Raw genomic sequence first — 26862 nt, 5'->3', positions numbered from 1 at the left:
TGGCTCACTCACTCACTCACTCACTCATTCAGGTTTCAGCTCAAATATTATCTCCTCAGAGAGTTCTGCTCTGATAATTCTATCTAAAAAAGCAAAACCATAATTCTCTATTTCTTATTTTTCTTCATAATACTTATTATTATGTGGTCCATGTATGTACGTGTGTGTGTGTGCGTGGTGGGGGGAGACCATGGTTTATCCAACTAACCTCTGTCTTCTAAGTTTCCCGTTGGGAATACAGGACCACAGGCACCATGCACTGACAAACTGCTCCACAAATCTGCATGAAGTGGATGTGTGCATCACATGGAAATGTGGAGGTCATGGTTTTTATACAGCCCAAGAACATCTCAGAACAAGGCCATGCTTCACCCAGGCTGTTCTCAGACAATGAGCATAGCCGGAATACTAGCACAAATCCTTTCCTGTAGGACAAGGGACTCCACTGACAGGTGACTTTGGCTCAAGGACTCTCCATTGCCGAGCTAAAATTTGTTATAACTGTACTATACAGTCTGTCTTGCTTCGTACTCAGTCCTTTCTTCCCCCTGTCCTTTCACAGACGTCAGACCTTCAATGCAATCTGAAGTTGCTCCCTGCTTATTATTGCTTCTTTGTAGTTTATGATACCTCTTTGAACTAGCCAAGTTACTAAAACCGACTTGCCTACTGAGGGTTCTAACATGCTCAGAAAAAAATGACGACTTTTAAAACAAAATTATAAAAGACTGCCAGATAAAAACTGCAATGAAAACCATAAAAAATGTGAATTACCATTTCAAAGAGACTTTCATGATTTCTAGAAAATAAACAAACCTAAGTATATGTGAGTTAAATACTTTTTCACTAATGTGCTATTGATCCACTTAATTCAGTCTAGTTTCTTGAAAACAAAGTTAGTAAGATGGCTGGTTCCTTTAAATTATGTTTATATTTACTCTAAAACCAGATCCATTATTTAATGTATCATCAAGATAATTACTATCAAAGAGTGTGAACTCTTCGTTTTCATTGGTATTCAATGTAAGCAACCAAACCATTACTGTTGTACTGAAAACCAGCATGATGTTATCATCAGCAATGCTATCACTGAATATCACATTTGCAGTAAACATCCGTGGGTACAGTTGACCTGCCAGAACACCCATGAAGAGAAAAATAGGTAACAACAGTAATAAAAATAAGCAAATTGCTCTACTTTCTCCCACTTACATAATAGGGACAAATGACACTTTTAAACTTCTAACCTGTTAGGACAAAGTCATAGTTTCTGACTGAGGTGATCGCATGGATGTAAACTTTTTTAGCATTTTTAATTATCAAAAAGAGCTCAAAGATTTATAAACATATAGTTTCCACTTTGGTACATAGCACAATACTTTTTTACCACGATAAATTCTCAAAGTCCTAACTGCAAAAAGCAACATAACATCTTTATATGCTGATTTTGACTTTAGGGACTGTTCGGGGGGTGGCCGGTAGAAGAGGTGCGAATGGAATGAGCTCTGGTGATCTTATACACATATCCTTTAGCTAGAGAAGCTACACTTTGATCTGCTTTATTTCTTTGAGACTTTTAAAATAAATGATTGAAACTGAAACTTCTAGTCTGTCTAAAGGATAAACACGTTATGACCTACCATGTACACCATATATATTTCTCTTACCTTTTTTCCTCATCTTTCCTCTCTGTTCTTCTAATCTTTCTTGCTTTTATTTACTTTTCTACCAACATTGCCAGTGTGAATGGCACCCCCTGGAGGTGAACAATGTAAAACTAGAGCAGTGGTCCTGGATGTCTGGGTCCCACCAGGAGTTTCAGGAAAGGGTACTAATGCTAGGTTCAAATTTTCCCAAAGATTATGCCCCAAATTATACATATAATTAGTTTCCCTAGTAAAAAGTAGTGATTTTCTGAAAATTATAATGGTTTATTTAACCTAGTTGAAAATACTCAAAGTGAATCATTATTTGTATTAGAAAGATGAAGACATTTATCATAACTTAGTTAAAATCTTGCTTTTCTTTATTAGATCTTTTGCTTAAACTTGATAGGGGTGTTCACAAACTTGACTTCAAGACCTACTATATATGTACAGTAATTAAGACAGTGTGGTATCATCATAATAATTGGAAAATAAATCAATTAAACAGATACAGTACATTTGATTTCCTTTTTTTAAGTTTATTTATTTATTTTGAAAGCAAGAGAGCACACACACAAACTGGGAAGGGACAAAGAGAGGGAGAGAGAGAATCCCAAGTAGGCTCCACTCTGTCAGCACAGAGCCCAATGTGGGGCTTGATCCTGCAAACCACGAGATCATGACCTGAGCCAAAATCAAGAGTCAGATGCTCAACTGACTGAGCCACCCAGGCTCCCATATATTTGATTTTCAATAACAGTGTCAAAACAATCTAATTGGGGAAAACATTCAAACAATGGTGGTGGGATAATTGAGAATCTCTATGGGAAAAAAATAAGCCTCAATCCCTACCTTATAACAAATACAAAAATTATTTGAAATGGATCACAGACAAAAACATAAAAGCTAAAAACCACTGTTGTTAGAGGAACATATCATTATGTTAGGTTAGGCAAACATTTTTTTTTAGACAGGAAAAGAAAAGAATAACCACAAAAGAAAAAACTGATAAATAAGATTTCATCAAAAGTGAAAATGTCTACTCATCAAAAGACAACATTATCAGTATGAATAAACAAGCCAGAGAATGGAAGAAGATATTACATATATTTAACAAAACTGATATCTAGAATATAAAAGGAACTCCTACATTGCAACCATAAAAATACACAACAACCTAATGGAAACACAGGCACAAGATCTGACCAGAAATTTTAAAAAAGAAGATATACAAACGGCCAATAAGGATATGAAAAAGTGATCAGCATCAAGTTATCAGTGAAATGGAAATTAAGAGCACAATGAGATACCACTATACAATCAGCACAATGGCTAAAAATAAAAAGATTGACAACATCAAATACTAGAGGAGTTGTGAAATAAGTAGAACTCTCATACATAATTGATGGTAATTTAAAATGGCATAAGCATTTTGGAAAAATTGGCAGCATTTTATGAAGGTAAGCATATATCTTCCCTAAGACCCAACAACTCCTCTCCTAGGTATTTATCCAAGAGAAATAATAAAAACATAGGTCCACAAAAAAAACTTGTAATAAAATGTTTCTTGCAACTTTATTCATAATATCCAGACACTGGAAAGAGGTTAGGTATGTGTCATTATGATAATGAATAAACAATCTTTGATTAATTCATACAATGTAATACGACTCAGCCATTAAAGGAATGCAACATGGATCAATCACAAAAATAGCACACTGAGTGAAAGTCTTACAAAAAGTGGTACCTATATTATGCCATATATATATAAAATAGTGAAACAGGCAAAATGATTCTGTGGTAGAAAAAAATCAGAACAAAGAACAAAGAAGGCCTCTTGTAGGGCATAAGAGAAAACTGGGAAGATGACAAGAGAGAACTTTCTGGAGGTGATGTTAATATTCTATAACATGATAGGGGACTGGGTTACACAGGTGTATGCATCTGTCAAAATTCAGTGAATGCACACTCGAGATTTATGCATTTACTTTATATAATTATATACAAAAATCTATAAACAAATATTGAATATATATTAACAATATATGTTGAAATATTTAGAAGGAAATGTACTTATTTCTGCAATTTACTTGTTTTTTCTCTAATAGCTTATTAAGCCATAGTTTCTGTACAATTCAATGGTTTTTAGTATATTCATAGAGTTTTGCAAACATCAGCATAATTGATTTTAGAATATTTTCATCATCCCAAAAAGAAATCATGTACCCATTAGTCACTCCCGATTTTCTCCAACACCCTCCCAGCCCTAGGCAACCACTAATCTACTTTATGCCTGTGAAAATTTGTCTATTCTGTATATTTCATATAAAAGACCCATTTTGAATTAAATTTTGTGTATGGTGGAGGTAGGGGTCCAACTTCACTATCTTGCATGCAGGCAGACCCAACATGATTTATTGAAAAGCCTATCTTTTCCTACCCCTGTCAAAAATCAATTGAAAAACTTAGGGTTTATTTCTGGACTCTCAATTCTATTCCATTGATCTGTATGTCTTTCCTTTTGCCAATATAATATAGTCTTGATTACTGTAAATCAGTAAGTTTTGACATTGGGAAGTGTGAGTCCTCCAAATTTGTTCTTTTTCAAGATTGTTCTGGTTATTCTGGGTCTCTTGTATTTCCTATGAATTTTGAATTTTTTTTTACATTTTTTTGAGAGACAGAGCATAAGTGGGGGAGGTACAGAGAGACAGGGAGACGCAGAGTCTGAAGCAGGCTCCAGGCTATGAGTTGTCAGCACAGAGCCCGAAGCAGGGCTCAAACCCACAAACTGTGAGATCATGACCTGAGCCGAAGTCAGTCGCTTAACTGATGGAGCCACCCAGGCACCCCTGCTTATGAATTTTAGGTCAGCTTCTTGATTCTGTAAAGAAGCCAGCAGCAATTTTTATGGAGACTGCACTGAATCTTTACACCAATTTGGGGGAGTATTGCTATCTTAACGATATTAATTTTTCAGATGCATAATCATAGGATGTATTTCCACAATTTACTGTTAAATGAGTCAAGTAATTCATATGGATTAATAGATAGATAATAAAATGAATACAAATTGACACAGAGACAGAACAACTGTACCAAAATTCAATGGTAAAATCTAGATAGTGGCTACATGAGTGGTCACCGTAAAACTCTTTCAACTTTACTCCAATCCTACTGCCATACCTATCATGTTGATTTGGATCTTTGCACATCGCCTCCTACAAGCTCCCCTGGCTCTTGTATTCAACTCAGCTGTAAATATTACCTACCACATTCATCCAGGCTGTCTATACAGATAACTGGACTAACTGCCTACTGCTGAAACCTGCCACATATACTGGTTCTGGTCTATACTCTCTATGCCCCGTCCATGTTCAACATACATCTGGCTGCAAAAAAATCAAAGGTGATACTTCAATTTTTCCCACCACAGGAGCTCCAGGTCCTTCTCCTGTGGTTTCTTCCCTTTCAAACAATCAAAGGGAAATATGGAAATACAAATAACCCAACAGGACTTTGATAACGGCCTAGTGGGAAAAAAAAACAAGACAGGTAGAATACTTCCCATAAGTTTTCAAATGCTGTCCATAAGTTTTCAAACTACAAAACCCTCAAATTACAAAGAGCACTAAGGTATGTAATGTTCCAAACAAATTATAGTAGTAGGTAACTGGAGGGTCATTTACACAACTATTTCAGGGCTAAAGGTAACTTTCTCACACTACTTCACTTCTACCACAATCATTAGCAGATAGCTTTCTGGTTAGGTTCATTGTGACTAAAAATAAATAAATGAGGGGCGCCTGGGTGGCTCAGTCGGTTGGGTGGCCGACTTTGGCTCAGGTCATGATCTCGTGGTCCATGAGTTCGAGCCCCGTGTCGGGCTCTGTGCTGACAGCTCAGAGCCTGGAGCCTGTTTCAGATTCTGTGTCTCCCTCTCTCTGACCCTCCCCTGTTCATGCTCTGTCTCTCTCTGTCTCAAAAAATAAATAAACGTTAAAAAATTTATAAAAAAATAAAATAAAATAAAAATAAAAATAAAAATAAATAAATGATACCTATATACATACGTACATACATACGTACTATTTATAACTTCACAACAATTAAAGCGCACCTAATAATGAGCAGAAGAAATAGGCCACAAAGAGAGATAGCTGTCTAGCAGGCAGTTGCCTAGACTCACTCACAACTCAAGTGACATGCCCTGTACTGGCTGAAGGTGCATTACTCAATTTGGCACCTCGGCAAAACAGCAAACAGCTATAAGCAATGTATTTTAGTCAGTACTGAAAAAAGGAGTGATAAGACCAAACAATTTTGAAGTGACCCCTATTCCAGATGAAGGAAATAATTCACATGTGTGTTTAAGGGGGAGGGGCAATGGGGTTGAAAAAGAGGAGAGTTACAGATTAGGACACAATGGGAACAAGTCAGCCTTATACACTAGACAACAGTGCTTCTCAAACTTTCCTCTGCTATGAGTCATCTGTGAAGCTTGTTAAAAATGCTGATCCCAGGTTCAAACCCTCAGAAACTCCTTATGCTTGAAGTTGGGCTCAAGACACAATCAGATTCTATTTAGCAAGCATCCCAAGGGATGCAGCTGTGAGTAGTTTTCTGACTATACATTATGAAATACTGAAATAGAGAATTAGGGCAAATAAGATTTTACTCCTATCTTTCATTCTTTCTTCATCTTCTTGAAGGTCTAATTGTTTCTAGCATCATTTAAACCTAGACTGATGTAAAAATAACAGATGTTAGGTATAGATATTGATCAGAGCATCTAGAAGTCATCCAAATTTGGGAATTAAAAAAAGAAAAAAACTTCCTCACCGTATGCCCAATATATTTTTGGATTTTTTTCCAATTATTTTGTTTGCAGTTTTTCTCTCAAACCCTCGACTAACTCTCATCCTTCCTTGGCCCTCTGGTTCCATTCCTCCTACTATACTTATCCCTATCCCTCAATGTTGTTCTGAAACAGTCTAAGTAATCTTAGAGTTCTAATGATTTTACCTTCTTTTCCCCAATTTTGTTGAAAGGGAAAGTTAATACTTGATCTCTGCCTATATACATGTACCTTTTAAAAAGCCCTTCTCTCAACGTTTCTTCTAAAACTAGTAAGCTGTCACATACCTTTGTACAAGGCCAAATAAGAAGTTAAAGCATTTAGGTATCACCTCTAAGCTTCACCCACTTAATCATTCTACAGTCACTTGATGAAGTAACCATGTATTTTTCCAATATTTCTTAAGACTGAGCAATAAAGTTTATTTCTTTTTTTTTAATTTTTTAACGTTTATTTATTTTTGAGACCGAGAGAGACAGAGCATGAACAGGGGAGGGTCAGAGAGAAAGCGAGAGACAGAATCTGAAACAGTCTCCAGGCTCTGAGCTGTCAGCACAGAGCCCGATGCGGGGCTCGAACTCACGGACTGTGAGATCATGACCTGAGCCGAAGTTGGACGCCCAACTGACTGAGCCACCGAGGGGTCCCTAAAGTTTATTTCTTAATTGTCCTGAAAAACTATAGCAATCACAATGGATCACCTATTTTAAAACTTTTATTTTATCCTATCATTGGTCACATTAGCCCCATTTGGTTGGGTAATTCTTCAAAGTAATTCCTATCATCTCCCTTCCCCTTCTCAAACAACTTTAAAGTTTCGAGCCAAATTCTTCTGGTGTCTCCTGATATTGGCTGGCCTTCCATGTTGTAAAGCAAACAGAGTAACAACAACAAAAAAGGCTTTTTGCTATGAAGATTTTCATTTCTTTAAGACTTTGAAGAAGAAAAACTAAAAGCTGGACCTATTCCCAAAGAGCATAAGTGCCCTCTTAATCATTTGGCAATTCCCACGGTAGCCTAAAATACTACACCGACTCAGACATCATTAAATGTTTTCCTTTTGGGGGGAAAATCTCAAATGTGAATATTTCCAGAATTTTAATTACCATATAGTATTTTAGTAACTTCTCAACCTGCCTGTAATAACTTTAAAAATCTCTTATTTTTTAATTCCCAAAAATAAAAACCGTCTAGGTCTTTTCTTTCCTGTCTAATTATAAAGTGACATTCTCAGTCTGGAAAAAAATATATAGAAATACTGAAAATTATGAAAAGAGCACAAAAAAATTCCTGAACTCCCAACATCTAAAGTTGGACTGTACTGGAGTGCCTGGGTGACTCAGTAGGTTGAGTGCCCGACTTCAGCTGAGGTCATGAGCTCATGGTTCGTGGGTTCAAGTCCCACATCAGGCTCTATGTGGACAGCTCAGAGCCTGGAACCTATTTCAGATTCTGTGTCTCCCTCTCTCTGCCCTCCACCGCTTGTACTCTGTCTCTCTCTCTCTCTCTCTCTCAAAAATAAATAAACATTAAAAAATTAAAATTGGACTGTATTAATGCACTGATGTATCTAATACCAGAGTCTATCAATCTGCCTGTCACTCAACATGTGTATGTACATGCATGTGTGTGTATATGTATTTTCATAATACACATTTATTTATTATATACATACACAATGTATATAATATACTCTACTATATACTTTTATATAACATATAATGTAATATATATGTTATATATAAATATTCATACACATACATGTATGTTTTAGAGAAAAAAAGCATCATAATTTGATTGTTTTATTGTTTGGTAATAAGAGATCAATGAGGGGAATATATTTAACAACAATACCCAAATGTAGGGGATTAGTTACATACATTACAGTATATTTATTCAAATAAATGCTAAAAAATATCTTGCTTTTGAAAAATATTTACTGAAAAAGGTAATTTCTCATGATATAATGTTACTTAAATAACCACAATATAAAACTGTGTTATAACACAAAGAAAAATCTAGGCCCAGATAGCTTCATTAGTGAATCTGATCAAACATTTAAGAAAAAGAAATACCGATGCTACAAACAATTCCAGAAAATACAGTAAGAGAAAATACTCATTTAGAAGACTCTATTACCTTCATACAAAAACTAGACAAATGAATTACAAAAAAATATAATTAAAGACAAATATCCCTCAAGAACACAGATGCAAAAATATTTAATAAAATAGTACCAAATCAAATACAGTAGTATGTAAAAAGATATTACATCTTTTTCAAATAGGGTTTGATTCCCAAAATGCAAGATTGACTTAGCAATCAAAAATCAATAAATACAATACTATTCATTAACAGACTAAAGGAGTAAAATCATATGGTTATGGGACAAAATTCAACACCATTCATAATAAAAATGGTTCCAAACTAAAAATAAATGGGAACGTCCTCAACCTAATGATATGCATGTGAAAAATACATATCTAACAGTATAGTTAATAAGGAAATATAGGAGATTTTTCTTCCTATGACTGGGGACAGATACCAATGTCCCCTCTCATCACTTCTATTCAACATTGTGCTATTGAGCTTAGCCTTTGTAATAAAAAAAAAAAGCAATAAAAAAGCAAAGTCATACAAAAGGAAAAAAACAATATGGTGTTTATTTGAAGATACTATGATTTTTTAAATGTAGAAAATTCTAAAACAATGAAATCTAAACAAATGAATTTTGTAACATCACAGTATAAAAAGTATTTATACAAACATCAAATTAACACTAAATCAATTAATCATTATAAAATGAAAAATTTTTAGATAATATCATTTACAATGGAATCCAAAGTCATAATTACTTAGATATAAAGTTAATGAAACATGTACAAGACCCATACAATGAAAATAATAAAATATTGCTGAGAAAAATTAAGGGTCCTTAAATAAAGGGAAATATATGCTAGGTTCATGTATTGGAATCTAAATATTGTTATCAATTTTCCCAAAATTAATCCATAGATTCAACTTAACCCCCCTCAAAATCCTATGAGTCATTGTTGTAGAAATAGACAAACTAATTCTAAAACTTATATGGAAATGCAAAGGACATAAATGATCCAAAATAATATTGAAAAGAGGAAGAAAAATGTAAAACTTACCTTACCTAATTTTTAGACTCACTCACTATAATGCTAGAGTAGCCAAGACAGTGTGGTGTTAGTAAGAGGATAGATCAATGGAACAAAATAGAGTATCCAAAATTAGATACACACACAAATAAAATAAAATGATTTCCAAAAATCGTACCAGAAAAGTTCAAGAGCAATAATGCCCTTAAATATATGTTACTTTAGAGCTTCTAGAAAAATATTATATATATCTTTGTGACTTCAGCATAGGAAAATATTTGTTAGACAAGCTACAGAAAGTACAAACAATAAAAGAACAAATAATAAGTTAGATTTCATCAAAACTGAAAACTTGTGTTAATCAAAAAACACCATTAAGAAAATGAGTAGGCAAGCAACAGAGTAAAAGAAAACTTTTGCAAAACATATACATAATAAAGGACTGGTATCCACAATATATAAAGAACAGCTAAAATTCAACATTAAATGGCATTTTTAGCTTGGAGATATAGAAAACCAGAAAGACATTTACTCCTAAACTTGCAAGAAAAGAAAAGCTAAGCAACTTGTAGATTAACAGCTTTTCTTGGAACTATCACCAAGAACAGAGACCACAGGACAAACAACATGCCCAAACCTCTAGAAAGAAACAATTTTAAAGCATTTGCTAACCTGGGGAAGACAACACTGAATGCCATATAAGCAGATAGGAGGATTAAATTAGAAATTTTAACTAAATGCTAAAGGCCAAGCATAGACTAGCCAGAGTATGAAAACTCTGGGAGGTAGCAAATTAGAGGAGCTCACACTCTGTAACAGCCTTCTCCAGGAACCCCACCAGACATGAGTGGGAATGTAAAATGATGTAGTCACTTTAGAAAACAGAATGATAGTCCTCTAAATAGTTAAACATAGAATTACCATATCACTCAAATTCTACTTCTAGGTATATGTCAAAAATAAAACATACAACTACATAAAAAGTTTTATACAAATGGTCATGTCAGCATTATCTATAATAGCCAAAATGAGAAAATAACCAAAATGTCCATCAACTGATGAACTGATAAGCAAAATGAGGTGTAGCCTTATAATGGAATATGATTCAGTGATGAAAAGGAATGAAATAGTGATTTATGTTACAACATGGCTGAACCATGTAAACATTCTGCTAAGTGAACAAATCCAGCCACAAAAGACCACATATTGTATGATTCCATTTATATGAAATATCCAGAATGGGCAAATGTATTGACACAGAAGTAGCTTAATGGTTGCCTACATGTGGAGGATGAGGGGAGAATAGAGTTACTGCTAACTGATACAGGATTTAGTGCTAACTGATACGGGGTTTCTTTATGAGGCAATGAAAATGTTCCAAAATTAGACTGCAGACATAACTGTACAACAATATGTGAATACACTAAAAAACATTGATTTGCATTGTTTTAAATAAGTGAATTACACCTCAATAAAGTTTTTTATTTTAAAAAAAGAATAACTGGGGCTGTCTGGGTGGCTCAGTTGGTTGAGTGTTGGACTCCTGATTTCAGCTCACATCATGATCCCAGGGTCTTGGGATCGAGCCCTGTACTGGGCTCTGTGCTGAGCATGAAACCTCATTGGGATTCTCTATCTCCTTCTGCCCCTCTCCCCCACTTGTGCATGCACACAATCTCTCTCTCTCTTTAAAAATAAAAAAAAAATTATGGGGCGCCTGGGTGGCGCAGTCGGTTAAGCGTCCGACTTCAGCCAGGTCACGATCTCGCGGTCCGTGAGTTCGAGCCCCGCGTCAGGCTCTGGGCTGATGGCTCGGAGCCTGGAGCCTGTTTCCGATTCTGTGTCTCCCTCTCTCTCTGCCCCTCTCCCGTTCATGCTCTGCCTCTCTCTGTCCCAAAAATAAAAAAATTAAAAAAAAAAAATTAAAAAAAAAAAATAAAAAATAAATTAAAAAATAAAAATGTGACTATATCAAAAAAATAAAGTTGCAATAGCAATATTAATTTTTTTAATTTTTAATGTTTATTTACTCTGATACAGAGAGAGAAAGGCAGAGAGAGAGAGTCTCAAGCAGGCTCTACACTGTCACCACAGATCCTGACACGGGGCTCAATCTCACACTGTAAGATCATGACCTGAGCCAAAATCAAGAGTCAGACACTTAACTGGCTGAGCCAGCCAGGCACCCCAAAATATTAAGTTCTGACATCATAGTCTCCAGAATAAGAGATATTATCATAAATAAAAAAGAGAATTGTATAATAATAAGGGGATTAATTATCCAAGAGAACATAACAATATTTGAGTGTGTATACAACTAGCAACAGATGTTCAAAACACCTGAGGCAAAACTTGATAGAACTGAAAGGATAAATGGGCAAATCCACAATTTTGTTTTGAGACTTCATTAGTCCTCTCAGTAATTGACAAAACAAACATGAAGAAATCAGTAAGGATATTTATAAACTTGATATTTGTAAAATATTTCATCCAACAGCAGCAGGATACACATTCTTCTCCAGTGTACACAGTACACTCACCAAAATAAAACCAATTCTGAACCATTAAAAATTATAAATTTAAAAGAATAACAATCATAAAAAGTTATCTGACCATGACACAATTAAACAGAAATCAGAAACAGAAAGATATTGTTAAACTCTCCAAATGTTTGGAATAAAACAAAACACTTATAAATAGGTCAAAGTAGAATTCTTGAAAAAAAACAAATATTCTGAATAAATGAAAATAAAATCGCAACTTGTCAAAAATGGGTGGCATACAGCTAAAATACTTCTTAGAGGGAAATCTGTAGCATTTAAATACATGTATTAGAAAAAAGATCTCAGATCACCTGACTAGTTCAGTCGGAAGAACAAGCCAACTCCTAACCTTGGGGTGGTGAGTTCGAGCCCCATGTTGGTTATAGTGGTTACTTAAATAAATAAAATTTAAAAAGAAAAGAAAAAAAAAGGTCTCAAATCAATAAAAAATGTAAGGTTATCTATCACTTAAGAAATTAAAAGGAAAATATAAAATAAAACCAAAGAAAGCAGGGAGAGGGGCACCTGAGTGGCTCAGTTGGTTAAGCATTTGACTCATGATTTCAGCTCAGGTCATGATCTCACAGTTCATGAGATCAAGCCCCGCCTGTAGCTTGGGCTGAAAGCATGGAGCCTGTTTGGGATTCTCTCTCTCCCTCGCTCTCTGCCCCTCCCCCACTTGTGCTGTTTCTCTCTCTCAAAATAAATTAAAATTAAAAAAAAGAAGCAGAAAGAAAAGACTAGAGTAGAAATCAGTGAAACTGAAAACAGAAAAACAATAGAGAAACTCAGTGAAAACAAAAGCTCGTTCTTTGAAAACATCAATATAATTGATAAACCTCTAGCCAGGGTGACTAAAAGAAGAAACACACCTAAATTATCAGTATCAGAAATGAAAGAGGAGACATGATTACTAATCCAAGAGACCATAACATGATAATAAGAGAATACAATGAACAACTCTCTGCTCATAAATTTGACAATGTAGATGAAATGGAACCAATTCCTAAAAGTCACCCCAAATGAAACAAAAAACTTGAATTGCCCTGTAGTTATTAAAGAAACTGAATTCATTATTTAAGCCTCCTGAAAACAATTGCTAAGCCCAAATAATTTCATTAGTAAATTCCATAAACATTTGAAGAAGTAATAATACAAATTCCATATAATCTCTTCTGGGAAATGGAAGGAGATGGAACATTTCCCAACTCATTTTATGAGGGCAATATTATGCTAAATCCAAAACCACACTAAGACATTCCAAAAAAGGAAAACAACATAAACATATCCCTCATGAACATAAATGCAAAAATCCTTAATAAAATATTCACATACTGAAATCAACAATATACATAAAGAATAATATATCAGAACTAAATGGGGTATGTCTCAGGAATTCATGGCTAGGTCAATATTTGAAAGTCAATGTAGTCCTACAAATTAACAGTCAGAAGAATAAAAACATCATGCAGTAAAAGCATATAACAAAATTCAATACTCATTCATAATAAAAACATTGAGCTAAAAATATAAGGGAAATTATTCAACCTAATTAAAAGCACCTATAAAAAATACATATGTAGTGGTGAAAGACTGAATGGTTTTGGAAAGAAGCATCTCTCTCACCCCAAATTAGGCTGAAAGTCCTGGCCAGAGTAGTGAGACAAGAAAGAGAAATATAAACCATATATATTGGAAAAGAAGAAATAAAAATGTCTCAATTCACAGATTACATGACTTTCTATGTAAAAATCCCATGACTCTTAAAAACACCTCCTAAAATGATAATAAGTGAATTTATCAAGTTGTAGCATATAAGAATAACATGCAAAAATCAATTTAAATCAATTGTATTTCTATATGCTAGCAATGTGCAATTGAAAACTGAAACTAAAATGGAAACTTCATTACCAATGCCAACAAATAAAATATTTTAGTATAATCCTAACAAAATATAAGCAGTTTTATATAATTTTTTAGCACTTTTAAAATAAAATGCTCATAAGGGCAGGGGATGGGCTAAATGGGTGATGGGCATTAAGGAGGGCACTTAGGATGACCACTGGGTGTTGTATGTAGTGATAGATCACTAAATTCTACCCCTGAAATCATTATTACACTATATGTTAACTAACTTGGATTTAAATTAAAAAATTAAATTGAAAAAAAAACATAGAGAGAGAGAGAGACAGCACTAGCCAAGGAGAGGGGCAAAGGGAGAGAGAGAGAGAAGCTCGAGCAGGCTCCACACTCAGTACAGAGCCTGATGTGGGGCTCGAACCCACGACCCTGGGATCATGACCTGAGCCAAAATCAAGATTCAGACACTTAACTGACTGAGCCACCCAGGTGCCCCTAATACTTATTTTGTTAAATACATTAAAATATCATTCATCTTTGAAAAAAAATTAAGAGGGTAGGTGATGGGTATTGAGGAGGGCACCTTTTGGGATGAGCACTGGGTGTTGTATGGAAACCAATTTGACAATAAACTTCATATATTGAAAAAAAAATTAAATGCTCATAAGAGAAATTAAAGACTATATATATATATATATATTTTAATATATGAAATTTATTGTCAAATTGGTTTCCATACAACACCTAGTGCTCATCCCAAAAGATGCCCTCTTCAATGCCCATCACCTACCCTCCCCTCCCTCCCACCCCCCATCAACCCTCAGTTTGTTCTCAGTTTTTAAGAGTCTCTTATGCTTTGGCTCTCTCCCCCTCTAACCTCTTTTTTTTTTCCTTCCCCTCCCCCATGGGTTTCTGTTAAGTTTCTCAGGATCCACATAAGAGTGAAAACATATGGTATCTGTCTTTCTCTGTATGGCTTATTTCACTTAGCATCACACTCTCCAGTCCATCCACGTTGCTACAAAGGGCCATATTTCATTCTTTCTCATTGCCACGTAGTACTCCATTGTGTATATAAACCACAATTTCTTTATCCATTCATCAGTTGATGGACAATATACATGGAGATGCATATTGTGTTTGTTGATTGAAACGTACAATATAGTAAAGATATCAATTCTACCCAAAATGATATATATATTTGGTATAATTCCAATCACAATCATAGCAGCAGTTTTTGTAGACATAGAAAGGCTAGTATAAAAATTTATCTAGAAAAACAAAGTGAGGTAGAGGGGTGCCTGGGTGGCTCAGTCGGTTAAGTGTCTGCCTCTTGGTTTTGGCTCAGGTCGTGATCTCGCAGTTGGGTAAGTTCGAGCCCTGCATTGGGCTCTGCACTGACAGTGTGAAGCCTGCTTGGGATTCTCTCTCTCTGTCCCTCCCCACCTCTGTCTCTCTCAAAATAAATAAAGGTGAAAAAAGTTAAAAAAAAAAAAAAAGAAAACAAAGTAAGAAGAAACCCATTAAAGGATTTCAAGACTTGATGACAAAGCTACATAATCAACACAGAGTTGTACTGATGAAGGGATGTACACATAGATCAGTGTAAAAGAACAATCAGGGAATAAAATCATGCAAATACGGTCAAGTGATTTTTAATGAAGGTACAAAAACAATTCAATGGAGAAAGAATGGTCATAAACAAATGGTATTCAAACTGGAAAACCACAGAAGCATGGTTCTTAAATGGAATTCCAAATTTATACAAATTTAACACAAAATGGAAGATACATCTAAATTTAAACTTTAAAACTATAAAGCTTTTGTAAGAAAATATAGAGGAAAATCTTCCTTAGGCAAAAAATTCTTAGACAATAAAATTTGTCCAACACACACACACACACACACACACACACACACAAATTCTTAGAGACATGACAAAGAAGGCACATTCAATAGAAGAAAAAAATGATTAATTGGACTTCATCAAAATTTAAAATGTTTAACTTTAAGTTTTCAAAAACACTGATAAGTGAATGAAAAGAAAAACTATAGACTGGGATAAAACATTTTAAATCACATAGTAAACAACAGACTTGTATCCCAAGCATATAAAGAAATCTGAAGTTAGTAAATAAACATCCCAATGTAAAAATGGGCAAAGGACTTAAACAGATACTTCACAAAACAACAAAATAAGGTATATATATAAGCATATGAAAACATGTTCAATGTCATGAACCATAAGAAAAGGAGATCTAAAACCATGATGAAATATCACTACAAAGAAAATATATGAATAATTCAGTTTCTCTACATGCTTGTCAGCATTTGGTGCTGTCACTATTTTTCATTTTAAACATTCTTATAGGTATGTAGTATCTCATTGTGATTTTAATTTCCATTTCCCTAATGGCTCATGATGTTAAACATAATTTCATGTGCTAAAGTGTCATCTGTGTATCCTTTTATATGAAATGTATATTCATATATTTTACCCCTTTTCTAACAAGATTCTTCTAATGATGAGCTTTGAGCTTTTTATATATTTTAGATACTAATCCTTTGTTGCATATGTGTTTTACAAATAGTTATTCCCAGTCTATAGCTTGTATTTTCACTCTTAACAAAGACTTTCACAGAACAAATGTTTTTAAATTGGATGAAGTTTAATGTATTACTATTTCCTCACATGAATTGGGATTTTGGCATCAAGTGTAAGAACTCTTCACTTAGCACTAAGTACTGAGAATTTTCTTATCTTTTTTTCTAAAAGTTTTAAACTTTTATTTCTACATTTATGTCCATGATCCATTTGAGTTAATTGTTTTAAAAATGTGAAGTTTAGGTCAAGGTTCATCTTTATGTCTATGGATGTCCAACTGCTTCAGCATCATTTATTGAAAAATGAACTGCTTCCTCAATTGAACTGCTTTTATTTCTTTGTCATGAATTAGATGGAAATACTTATGTAGATCTATTTCCTGATTCTCTATTCTGCTTCATTAATCCATGTGTCCACCCCTCTACCTTTACCACAGCTATGTTGACTAACTGTAGCTAGGTAGCAGGCCTTAATATCAGGTAGTGTGATTCCTCCACCTTTGTCCTTTTTAAATATTCACAACTGAGTTTTTAAGCATCCTGCTCTAACCCAGAGTCTGAACACATCAACTGTACATCTAAATAAGTATTCAGTGTCTAAGTACTCATCGTCTAAGTACTTCAGTCATGGGAATTGATAAAATGAGAGAGTGGAAAAGCTTAATTTTATGTTAATTGTTACAAAATCAGTGTTATTTCTGCAGCATATAATCTGCCACTCATATATCTTAATACATATAAGTCATTTTGAGAACATGTGGGTGACTCAGATGAGTATGTATAAAAACAATTATTTCCACATAAATCTCTCTCTACATTATCTATCCTATAAATGCACTGAACAACACATCTGCAAAAAAACATGTTTAATTTATAATGACAGACCAAAGTCCTTCTGGAAGTACATGCTTATTGAATGCTGAAATACAAATTAAGAAAATAGCATAAACGTATTGAAACTAGAAATATGTTCTTGTCTATAAAATATTTAGCATGTCAAAATAGAAGAACTAGAAGTTCTCTTACCTCCTGCCCCTTGTACTAACTGCAGCTGATTATATCTTTATTTATGGGTCTTTCCTCCTTTTTTGCCCTTCTTATCACCCATTTGCCATAAGAATCCCTTATATAAAATGCTGACCCATGAGAAAATGCATGTGTTAGAGTGAATCATTTTTCTAGAATAATCATTTCAAGCAATTCAATGATGGGTCCTGTTATACCTTGAAGCAGCTTCTTTTATGTAGTCTCCATAATGCTACATCTGTTTGGATTTGCAGAGAAATTCTGCAAAACTACACACAGAGCTCAGTATTAAAATTGTTTTAGTCAAAAACAACCTTAAATGTAGCCTTGTGCTTAAAAATTAGTTTATAATTTTTTTAGAGAGAGAGAACATGACTGGGGGAGAGGGGCAGAACGGAGGAAGGGTGAGGGAGAGAGAGAGAGAGAGAGAGAGAGAGAGAGAGAGAGAGAGAGAGAGAGAGAACGAGAATCTTAAGCAGGCTCCACTCTCAGCATGGAGCCCAATGTGGGGCTGGATCCCAGGACCCTGGGGTCATGACCTGAGCTGAAATCAAGAATCGGATGTTTAACCAAGTGAGCCACTCAGGTGCCCCCAAAATTAGTTTATAAAAACAAGAAAGAAGTAATGTAGCCTTAAATAGTTGTGATCTGTTTTCTTATTGAGATTTTTAAAATTATTTTCTCAGCATCAGGCAATTATCAAAATAAACCACAATGTAAACAAAGCATAGTCACAACTCAACACTGTATTATAAGGTACTTCAGTTACATCTTTACCCTATTGCTGGCAAAACGCTAATTTACAATACAATTAAAACTGAAAATTGGTTAAAATTTCAAAGAACATTTATATGATACCATTCTTTACATCAGTTCTTTTATGTTGGAGATACAAGACATACCTTATAAATGCTGGTTAATCCCCTATGCAATTGGAGAGCTTACTCTAGTGATATATGGTACTTTATTTGATGGCTATATAGACCCGTAATCCCTGGATAACAGAGAAACTACACTGTACATACATTTCTTTTTTAAGAAAATCAGAACTGGAGTTAAACAACAGCATATCTGTTGCCATATGATTTCCACTGATGATGTGACTCACTAACATGAAGTATGTAAATAAAAACCAACATAAAAAAAACACTACATAAAAACAGCCCAGTCACTAAATTCAACTCTTCAAAGAAGTCTTAATTAAGAAAAAACTTTAACTTGTCTACAGGCTGTCCCAGTACACTTCTTAAATACTCACTACTTTAGTTAGTAACTTATGAAGTGAAATTGTTACTTTCCTCTTTCATTTTCCCTCTGAATTCATTCTACTCAAATTGCTTTATATGCATGAAGTGCATTTAGTTAATAAAATCGAGAGTCTTTTCCCCTAGTGTTCTCTATTTTTTAACGAATAAGATCCCTAAAATAAATGGACAATTCGAGACTCACTTACTGAGCCCCATCTACCATTGCTATCTTTTTAGGGGCACCTGGGTGGTTCAGTCAGTTAAGCGTGCGACTTCGGCTCAGGTCATGATCTTGCAGTCTGTGAGCTCAAGCCCCGCATCAGATTCTGTGCTGACAGCTCGGAACCTGGAGCCTGTTTCAGATTCTGTCTCCCTCTCTCTCTCTGCCTCTCCCCCCGCTAGTGCTCTGTCTCTCTGGCTTTCAGAAATAAAATAAACATTAAAAAAATGTAAAAAAATATCTTTTAAAAAATTCTCCATCTCTTTGCAAAGTCTCAATAGCTACTCAATAACTCAATAGCTACAAAATAACCCATTTAAAATCCATTTTACAATGCTTTCTCTATAAAGATGAAAATGATAACCACCCATACTTAACATAATAAAAATGCCCATCAGAAGGTGCAAGTGACACAGTAAGGATTTAAGAGCTGGGCTTGGAAGAAAGAGAAATATAGCAGAACCAGGTACTATTTAGGAGTTTATATATACTATCTTATCTAGAGTCAAAGAATTACAAATCCTATAAAAGACTCAATGATTTTCCATACCTGTGCAAAACTCATCAACCCATCTGCTCACAAGAGATGGGTTAGCTTCTACATATCATAATAAAAGAACAATAATCAAAATTTAAATTATAGGTTATAGTGCAATAGAAATGGCCAGACATTTTTGGAATAGCTTTCAATCTCTACAGAATAAAATTTTACTAATAAACAGGAATCTCTATAGTTGTGTTAAATACTTTACTTGTCCATTTTACTTGTCCAATTAGCTATATACAGCAAGTTAAATCTCTCTCACTCTACCATTTCCATCCTTTCTTTTCATCTTTAATGATGAATGTTACATTTGAAAAATAAAAACAGGGAGGGCACCTGGGTGGTTCAGTTGGTTAAGCATCCGACTTTAGCTAAGGTCATGATCTCATGGTTCGTGAGTTCAAGCCCCGCATCAGGCTCTGTGCTGACAGCTCAGAGCCTGGAGCCTGCTTCAGATTCTGTGTCTCCCTCTCTCTCTGCCCCTCCCCTGCGCACACTCTGTATCTCTCTCTCTCTCAAAAATAAACATAAACAAAATAAAATAATAAAATAATAAAAATAGGGGTGCCTGGTTGGCTCACAGTTGGTTAAACATCTGACTTTTGGTTTTGGCTCAGGTCACAATCTCACAGTTTGTGAGCTGGAGCCCTGCATTGGGCTCTGTGCTGACAGTGTGGAGCCTGCTTGGGAATTCCCTCTCCCTCTCTCTCTGCCCCTTCATGGTTCTCTCTCTCTTTCTCTCTAAAAAAAATAAAATAAAATAAATAAACATTTAAAAAGTAAAATAAAAAATAAAAACAACCTCAAAATGGGCTGAAACCTACACATAAGGAGCTAAAACCCTAAAACTCAGAAAAAAAACATATAGGAAAAGCTTCATGAATCATATTGGATTTAGCAATGATTTCTTGGACATGACACCAAAAGCACAGGCAACAAAAGTAAAAAAAATGAACTGGACTATATCAAATGCAAAAGTTTCTGTGCATTAAAGGACACAATCAACAAAGTGAAAAGGCAACCTATGGGATGGGAAACATATGTTCAATTCATATCTGAAAAGAGATTAATATCCAGAATATATAAAGAACTTTTACAACTCAAAAACAAACAACGTGGTAAAAAAAAAAAAGACAAAAGATTTGAATAGGTATTTCTCCAAAGAGGTTATAGAAGTGGCCAAGTACATGAAAAGATTCTCAACATCATTAGGCAAATGCAAATCAAAAACCACAATGAGATAGCACCTCCAAAAATTAAGATGACTTTTATAAAAAAAAATAATTTGGGTTGGTAGGAATGTGGAGAAATTGGAGTCCTTGAACACTGTTAGTGGAAATGCAAAATGGTACAGCTGCTACGGAAAACGGTATGGCAGTTCCTCAAAAAATTAAAAATAGAATTGCCATATGATCCGGCAATTTCACTTCTGAGTACACAAAAGAATTAAAAGCAGGGTCTCAAAGAGATATTTGTACACCCAGATATTATTTTCAGTTGATCTTGTTTGTCTGTTATTCCTTGCCATGGGAGGTGGTGGTTAATATATTTGCCTTTAAGTGTTTTCCACAAGTGCCTCCCAAGGAGCTGCCTCAGCCTTGGGAGAGTTCTGAGTTAGGCAAAATAAGGGCAAGTCTTTTGAGCTAGTCCTTCAGGGAGCCACCAAACTGGTCAAAATAAACAACCACAGTTCCTTAAGAATGAGGCCACCTTTACTCCCTCCAATTCTAGAAACGTGTACAAGGAATGTGGACTGTTGTCTTCAAAGCTTCTGCCAAACTAGAGAGCAGGGAATGGAGACTAGGTAAGTTAAAACACCACCAAGCTCTCTAACTGGAATTCAACTGCTTCTTCCTTGATTAAGCATTTGCCTAGTTGCTATATTTTTTTTGTTAGTTTCCAGATTGCCAATAAAGTTGATTCTGAGAATATTTGCTAATTTGCTATTTGTGTAGAAAGATAAATTCTGGGGGTTCCCTACTCTGCCATGTTCAATGGCATCAGAATCAAGTCTGATTACATCTAAACATTCTTTCAAGCCAAAAAATTACCCTGCGACTTCGCTGAATTCATGTATCAGTTCTAGCAGGCTTTTGGTGGAGTCTTTCGGGTTTTCCATGTAGAGTATCACATCATCCGCGGAAAGTGCAAGTCTGAATTCTTCTTTGTCAATTTTGATGCATTTTATTTCATTTTGTTTTCTGATTGCTGATGCTAGGACTTCCAACACTATGTTAAAAAATAGTGGTGAGAGTGGACATCCCTGTCATGTTCCTAATCTCAGGGGGAAGTTCTCAGTTTTCCCCCAGGGAAATACAAATCAAAGCCACACTGAGAAACCACCTCACACCGGTCAGAGTGGCTAAAATGAACAAATCAGGAAACTATAGATGCTGGCAAGGATGTGGAGAAACAGGAACCCTCTTGCACTGTTGGTGGAAATGCAAACTGGTGCAGCCGCTCTGGAAAATAGTGTGGAGGTTCCTCAAAAAACTAAAAATAGAACTACCCTATGACCCAGCAATAGCACTGCTAGGAATTTACCCAAGGGATACAGGAGTGCTGATGCATAGGTTCCTTAAAAAACTAAAAATAGAACTACCCTATGACCCAGCAGTAGGAATTTACCCAAGGAATACAGGAGTGCTGATGCATAGGGGCACATGTACCCCAATGTTTATAGCAGCACATTCAAAATAGCCAAATTATGGAAAGAGCCTAAATGTCCATCAACTGATGAATGGATAAAGAAGATGTGGTTTATATATACAATGGAATACTACTCGGCAATGAGAAAGAATGAAATCATGCCATTTGCAGCAACGTGGATGGAACTGGAGGGTATTATGCTAAGTGAAATAAGACAGTCAGAGAAAGACAGATATCATATGTTTTCACTCATATGTGGACCTTGAGAAACTTAACAGAAGACCATGGAGGAAGGGAAGGTGAAAAGAAAAGTTACTAACAGAAAGGGACGGAGGCAAACCATAAGAGATTCTTCAATACGGAGAACAAACTGAGGGTTGATGGGGGTAGGGGAGAGTGAAATGGGTGATGGGCATTGAGGAGGGCACTTGTTGGGATGAGCACTGGGTGTTGTATGGAAGCCAATTTGACAATAAATTATATTTTTATTTTTTTAAAATTTTTTTAACGTTTATTTTATTTTTGAGACAGAGAGAGACAGAGCCTGAACGGGGGAGGGTCTGAGAGAGAGGGAGACACAGAATCCGAAACAGGCTCCAGGCTCTGAGCTGTCAGCACAGAGCCCGACGCGGGGCTCGAACCCACGAACCGTGAGATCATGACCTGAGCCGAAATCAGACGCACGAACCGCGAGATCATGACCTGAGCCTAAGTCGGAGGCTTAACCGACTGAGCCACCCAGGTGCCCCAATAAATTATATTTTTAAAAAAACACACAAAAAATTAGCATAGCATCAAAAAGTTAAAAAGTGAAAAACAATTAATGGATGAAGTGCCACACTTTGCTATGGGCAAGAGGGGCCCCATAATTTAGCAGACCTCACTCTAGCCATTCCTAAGCTGCTCCTAGTTCTAGGAGAGGAATCTATGGGGCCGAAGGGAAAGAACCATCAGAAGCCTGTGCCTCCCCCTTCTAGATCATAATTTGAGTACCAAAGATCCCCAAATTTCCTGCAGAAATATCCCCCACCAGGAGCACACTGTATACACTGTATGTTAGCCAAATATCCCTAAGCCACTTTCATGAGCATGAGCCCACACGGACCTCTTCTTCAGGTCTTCTCTCCACCAGCTTTTCTCAACTCACTAGCTTTTCTTAAACCCTAAAGAAAATTATTCATGTAACCATTTTACCCATTCTCCCAAATATGGTGCAATTTTATTATTTTTATCTAATGAATGCCTTAGGGTATTATGGCTTAATTCTCTCTTGGAACCCATTTTGAAGTGCTGTTCCGGAGGGGGGATCTTGCTATCTATATGCCTACTATTGGCTCCAAGGGGGTGTAAAAGCAAGTCGGAACCATGGACAGAGCTTATATAGATAGGGTGGAGTGAAACCTACATTAGAGTAAGGCCCCTCATGCAAGACAAAGTCAGGTATCTAAAGAGAAGGCCAGCCAAGCATTAGAAGTCAGATTTCCCAGTGCAATCATATTTTCGTGTTAACCTGTGAGGAGTCTGAGAATTCTAAACTTGAACCTAACCTTCCAGTTCATTATAAAGGCATATGTCAAAACATGAGAATACATTATTCTAGTTAATAGTTTGTAAACTTGGTTTAAAATGTTTTTAAGTTTTACATGTATGGTATGCACAGTTGCATTTGTATTCTTGGCTCAGTCTACAGAAAGACTGACACAGGCCTGAATAGATAAACCAAACCAATTAGTTATCTCTGTAAAGTCAAAGAGGTTCAAACTGGATAATGAACTACCAGTAGATAGTATCCAAACTATTTACACTTTATTATATTAATGCAATACATATAAATATTGTAAAATGAAGATCTGAAATTTGTCCACTTTCCCAAGAGTAATATGTGCAATGCACACTTTAGGGTATCAGCAACCTTCTTCTTTTTAAATTTTTTTTAATGTTTATTTATTTTTGAGAGAGAGAAAGACAGAGTGTGAGCAGGCAAAGGGCAGAGAGAGAGGGAGACACAGAATCTTAGCAGGCTTCAGGCTCTGAGCTGTCAGCACAGAGCCCGTCGCAAGGCTCGAACCCACAAACTGTGAGATCATGACCTGAGCCGAAGTCAGACACCTAACAGACTGAGCCACCCAGGCACCCCAAACTTTCTAAAACCAAGAACTAAGACAACTCTGAATCAACATGACACCCCAGATAACTATAACACAGCGTAGGTATTCTTTCTAAAAACTGGCTTTTAGGCCTAAATAAGCCTACTTGAAGGTAGCATATTTTCATAAATTACCCTTTACTATTATTAATCATAGTGACAACTAAAGTCCTTGCTAAGTGAGATGGTCCTGCCCACTGTTCCTAAACAAAGTCAGCCACAGACAGTCATGTTTTATACTATATGACCCAGAATTCCCATGTATGACTATGGGTAATTATAGACCAGGAAGGAGCAATGTAACTCAAAAATAACCAATCCATTGACTGGCCAGTAGACTAGAAGGAGGTGGCCAGCATGAAAAATAAAAAAACAGATTGAGCAGATTTCCTCCCATGAATTTGAACTAGGAAACAAGAGATTAATGTAGGTAGCAATGGGAACAAAGCCAAGAGGTCATGATACAGAATGGCCTCAAAGGCTATGTTGGCCAGGTACAAGCCTGTAATAAGAGTGAATAAAAACTATGAGGTAGAGAAAAAAAGAACAAAATAAATACATATAGACAATATGGAATCTTGAAGCTCAAAAACAATTCATCTTCTTTTCGCTGCCTCACTTTTGGAATGCTCTACAGTTCCATTCTACAATAACCACTCCACCCATATCTTGGGCTAGACTGGATATCTAGTTCTCATAACCCAGATTATACCTACCAGTTCCCAAAATAAAAGACTGTTTCTCTAATCAAAATTCAAACAAGTCACATTGTATTGATTAATTTGATTGAAATTATAAATATTTTAATAGATATGGCTTTTTATAAAAGGCAGCTACATGAGATACCGTGTTTTATGCAATTCTATTTCATGAAAATTCAGATTTTCACAGAAAACCCTGGGAATATCATTCCTTACAAAACTAGATATCCCTTTAATCTTCCTTAGTAATTTATGGGAAATTTTCCAGAAATGTGTTTACTGAGAATAGTAGAGAAAGCAAATAGTGAAAATCACTAATATCTCAAAAAGAAATACATAAATAAGGAATTCATTAAGAATAGGAAATTCAGGGGCGCCTGGGTGGTTCAGTCGGTTAAGCCTCTGACTTCAGCTTAGGTCATGATCTCATGGTGAGTTCAAGCTCCATGTCAAGCTCTGTGCTAACAGCTGAGAGCCTGGAGCCCACTTCGGATTCTGTGTCTCCCTCTCTCTCTGCCCCTCCCCCGTTCATGCTGTCTCTCTTTCCTTCAAAAGTAAATAAACATTAAAAAACGGTTTTAAAAGGAAGAGGAAGTTCAACAATTCAAAATATTCAAAAGGAATTTTTAAAAGTAAAAATAAATGGTTGTGCTCTAACAAATGAAATATACAAAGGAATCAGCAGTTAGAAATACATACTCATTCCCAATATTCCTATAAACATGTCAATTTAAAACATATTTTTTTCTTTTTTAAAATTTTTTAAAAATGTTTATTTTTGAGAAAGAGAGTGCAAAGAAGGGGCAGAATCTGAAGCAGGCTCCAGGCTCTGAGCTCTCAGCAGAGAGACAATGTGGGGTTTGAACCCATGAACCATGAGATCATGACCTGAGCCCAAGTCAGACGCCTAACCGACTGAGCCACCCAGGTGCCCCTAAAACATATTTTAAAGTGGGCTTCGGAACACCTGGGTAGCTTGGTTGATCGTCTGACTTCAACTCAGGTCATGATCTCACAGTTCACTAGTTCAAGCCCTGCATAGGGCTCTGTGCCAACCAACAGCTCAGAACCTGGAGCCTGCTTCAGATTCTGTGTCTCCCCCTCCCCACCTATCTCTCAAAAATAAATAAACATTTTAAAAATTTTAAAAAAAGATAAAGTGGGTTTCAACTGTAACATGTCAGGAAGCATATTTGTTTTGCTTTCCAGGATATCTATTTAAATATGAACATTACACAGGTTTCTACAGACTCCCTGATCTTTTTTGAATAAAGAGGAAAATACAATGCAACTCATAATTTTTAACATTATCAGCCATTTATTAATGTCGATTTCTCATATCAAAGGTTGTATATGTCTTTCCTTTTGACATATATTACCAATTCACTAAATATACTTAAAATGCTGTGTATTGATGGCTCAGAAAACACCTATATAAGTCATAATTAATTCATTTGACAATCAAATCAATAAATTCAAATATGCAGAAATCCAAAACCTTAAAAAAATAGTAAAACCAGAAATATCCTTGTAACTTAAAAACTGATATACAAGGTTGGTATTCCGTTTTGTACTTACTACTAATACCATAAATAGGCCTATTCAAATAATAAATTTATCATGCCATTTACTTGCTGAAATAAATCTATATAGATGCTATTATTGCTATATTACTTGTCATATCACATTTTAA

General features: G+C 35.4%; 1 protein-coding gene across 3 annotated transcripts in view; it reads right to left on the bottom strand.

Moving 5' to 3' along the window:
• COL4A5 (collagen type IV alpha 5 chain) overlaps positions 1-26862 on the bottom strand; it is a 248812-nt gene that overhangs the window by 178663 nt on the left and 43287 nt on the right. The gene's annotated exons all lie outside the window — the stretch shown is intronic.

Source organism: Neofelis nebulosa, chromosome X, assembly GCF_028018385.1.
Source record: "Neofelis nebulosa isolate mNeoNeb1 chromosome X, mNeoNeb1.pri, whole genome shotgun sequence".
Taxonomy (NCBI): domain Eukaryota; kingdom Metazoa; phylum Chordata; class Mammalia; order Carnivora; family Felidae; genus Neofelis; species Neofelis nebulosa.
Note: the sequence above shows the minus strand (reverse complement) of the source record. Positions and strands in the feature narration are given on the sequence as shown.